Source organism: Cicer arietinum, chromosome 3 (genome assembly GCF_000331145.2).
Source record: "Cicer arietinum cultivar CDC Frontier isolate Library 1 chromosome 3, Cicar.CDCFrontier_v2.0, whole genome shotgun sequence".
Classification (NCBI taxonomy): domain Eukaryota; kingdom Viridiplantae; phylum Streptophyta; class Magnoliopsida; order Fabales; family Fabaceae; genus Cicer; species Cicer arietinum.
Genome location: NC_021162.2, coordinates 15,871,769 through 15,875,383, shown reverse-complemented (window position 1 = coordinate 15,875,383; position 3,615 = coordinate 15,871,769).

Below are 3,615 nucleotides of genomic sequence, written 5' to 3'. Positions count from 1 at the left end.
TCCGTTTTAGTTCTTATTCATTTTAAGGTTTAGGGTTTGGGGTTTGGGATTTAGGGTTTAAGATTAAGGGTTAAGGGTCTAGGTCTATTCTAGTTCATTTTGTTTCTGAAAAAAATGTTGTTCGTCAAATAAGTGTATAAGTTTCATTCGATTTACATTTTAGGTTATTTTGGTTTTTGATATGTTTCTTTTTGTCCATTTTATTTCTTATTCATTGTAGGGTTTAGGTTTAGGGTTAACGTTAAAGGTTAACGGTTAAGGTTCTAGGTTTATTATAGACCATCTCTCTTCTTAATCAATGTAGTTCGTTGAATTAGTGCATCAATCTAACTGGTTTTAGATTTTGGTTATTTTTGTTTTTGAAATGTTTCTTTTTGTACATTTTATTTCTTATTCATTGTAGTTCGTCCAATAAGTACAAAAGTCATAATGGACTAATATTTTAGGTCATATTGTTCTTTTCTAGGTTTAGGGATTACAGTTCAGGTTGTAGGTTTTAGGTTTTAGGTTTTAGGTTTTAGGTTTTAGGTTTTATATTTTAGGTTTTAGGTTTTAGGTTTTAGGTTTTAGGTTTTAGGTTTTAGGTTTTAGGTTTTAGGAGGTTTTTGGTTTTATGGTTTAAGGGTCTAGGTCTATTCTAGTCCATTTTGGTTTTAATCAATGTATCTCACGAAATAATTAAAAGCATAATTCTCAATGGATATAGATTTTAGGTCATTTTGGTCTTTACTAGGTTAAGGGATTAGGGTTTAGGGTTCAGGGTTTATGGTTTAGGGTTTAGGGTTCAGGGTTTATGGTTTAGGGTTTAGGGTTCAGGGTTTATGGTTTAGGGTTTAGGGTTCAGGGTTTATGGTTTAGGGTTTAGGGTTCAGGGTTTATGGTTTAGGGTTTAGGGTTCAGGGTTTATGGTTTAGGGTTTAGGGTTCAGGGTTTATGGTTTAGGGTTTAGGGTTCAGGGTTTATGGTTTAGGGTTTAGGGTTCAGGGTTTATGGTTTAGGGTTTAGGGTTCAGGGTTTATGGTTTAGGGTTTAGGGTTCAGGGTTTATGGTTTAGGGTTTAGGGTTCAGGGTTTATGGTTTAGGGTTTAGGGTTCAGGGTTTATGGTTTAGGGTTTAGGGTTCAGGGTTTATGGTTTAGGGTTTAGGGTTCAGGGTTTATGGTTTAGGGTTTAGGGTTCAGGGTTTATGGTTTAGGGTTTAGGGTTCAGGGTTTATGGTTTAGGGTTTAGGGTTCAGGGTTTATGGTTTAGGGTTTAGGGTTCAGGGTTTATGGTTTAGGGTTTAGGGTTCAGGGTTTATGGTTTAGGGTTTAGGGTTCAGGGTTTATGGTTTAGGGTTTAGGGTTCAGGGTTTATGGTTTAGGGTTTAGGGTTCAGGGTTTATGGTTTAGGGTTTAGGGTTCAGGGTTTATGGTTTAGGGTTTAGGGTTCAGGGTTTATGGTTTAGGGTTTAGGGTTCAGGGTTTATGGTTTAGGGTTTAGGGTTCAGGGTTTATGGTTTAGGGTTTAGGGTTCAGGGTTTATGGTTTAGGGTTTAGGGTTCAGGGTTTATGGTTTAGGGTTTAGGGTTCAGGGTTTATGGTTTAGGGTTTAGGGTTCAGGGTTTATGGTTTAGGGTTTAGGGTTCAGGGTTTATGGTTTAGGGTTTAGGGTTCAGGGTTTATGGTTTAGGGTTTAGGGTTCAGGGTTTATGGTTTAGGGTTTAGGGTTCAGGGTTTATGGTTTAGGGTTTAGGGTTCAGGGTTTATGGTTTAGGGTTTAGGGTTCAGGGTTTATGGTTTAGGGTTTAGGGTTCAGGGTTTATGGTTTAGGGTTTAGGGTTCAGGGTTTATGGTTTAGGGTTTAGGGTTCAGGGTTTATGGTTTAGGGTTTAGGGTTCAGGGTTTATGGTTTAGGGTTTAGGGTTCAGGGTTTATGGTTTAGGGTTTAGGGTTCAGGGTTTATGGTTTAGGGTTTAGGGTTCAGGGTTTATGGTTTAGGGTTTAGGGTTCAGGGTTTATGGTTTAGGGTTTAGGGTTCAGGGTTTATGGTTTAGGGTTTAGGGTTCAGGGTTTATGGTTTAGGGTTTAGGGTTCAGGGTTTATGGTTTAGGGTTTAGGGTTCAGGGTTTATGGTTTAGGGTTTAGGGTTCAGGGTTTATGGTTTAGGGTTTAGGGTTCAGGGTTTATGGTTTAGGGTTTAGGGTTCAGGGTTTATGGTTTAGGGTTTAGGGTTCAGGGTTTATGGTTTAGGGTTTAGGGTTCAGGGTTTATGGTTTAGGGTTTAGGGTTCAGGGTTTATGGTTTAGGGTTTAGGGTTCAGGGTTTATGGTTTAGGGTTTAGGGTTTAGGTTTTAGGTTTTAGGATTTAGGTGGTAGGAGTTACGTTTTAGGATTTTTGTTTTTGGTTTTAGGTTTTAGGGTATAGGGTTTAGGGTTTAGATTTTAGTGTTTATGGTTTAGGTTTCAGGGTTTAGGGTTAGGGTTTATGGTTTAGGGTTTAGGGTTTATGGTTTAGGGTTTAGGGTTTTGGGTTTTGGGTTTCGGGTTTAGGGTTTTGGGTTTATGGTTTAGTGTTTTGCGTTTCGGGTTTATGGTTAAGGGTCTAGGTCATATCTAGTCCATTTTGGTTCTTCATCAATGTAGTTCCTCGAATAAGTGCATAACAATTATGAGATTTTGATTTTAGGTCATTTTTGTTTTTGATATGTTTCTTTCTATCAATTTTAGTTCTTATATATGTAGTTCGTTCAAAAAGTGCAAAAGTCTCAATACATTAATATTTTATGTCATTTTGGTCTTTACTAGGTTAAGGGATTAGGGTTCAGGGTTTAGGTTTTATGGTTTAAGAGTCTAGGTCTATTCTAGTCCATTTTTGTTTTAATCAATGTATTTCATGAAATTATTAAAAGCATAATTTTCAATGGATATAGATTTTAGGTCATTTTGTTGTTTACTAGGTGTAATCTAGTCTATTTTGTTTTTAAAACAATGTAGTTCATCTAATATGTGCAAAAGATTCAATATGTTAAAATTTTAGGCCATTTTGATATGTTTCTTTTTTTTCCGTTTTAGTTCTTATTCATTTTAAGTTTTAGGGTTTGTGGTTTGGGATTTAGGGTTTAAGATTAAGGGTTAAGGGTCTAGGTCTATTCTAGTTCATTTTGATTCTGAAAAAAAATGTAGTTCGTCGAATAAGTGTATAAGTATCATTGTATTTAGATTTTAGGTTATTTTAATTTTTGATATGTTTCTTTTTGTCCATTTTAGTTCTTATTCATTGTAGGGTTAACGGTTAAGGTTCTAGGTTAATTATAGACCATCTCTCTTCTTAATCAATGTAGTTCGTTGAATTAGTGCATCAATCTAACTGGTTTTAGATTTTGGTTATTTCTGTTTTTGAAATGTTTCTTTTTGTACATTTTATTTCTTATTCATTGTAGTTCGTCCAACAAGTACAAAAGTCAAAATGGATTAATATTTTAGGCCATAATTGTCTTTTTTAGGTTTAGGGATTATGGTTCAGGTTTTAGGTTTTACGATTTAGGTTGTAGGAGTTAGGTTTTAGGATTTTTGTTTTTGGTTTTAGTTTTTAGGTTTTAGGTTTTAGGGTTTAGGGTTTAGGGTTTAGATTTTAG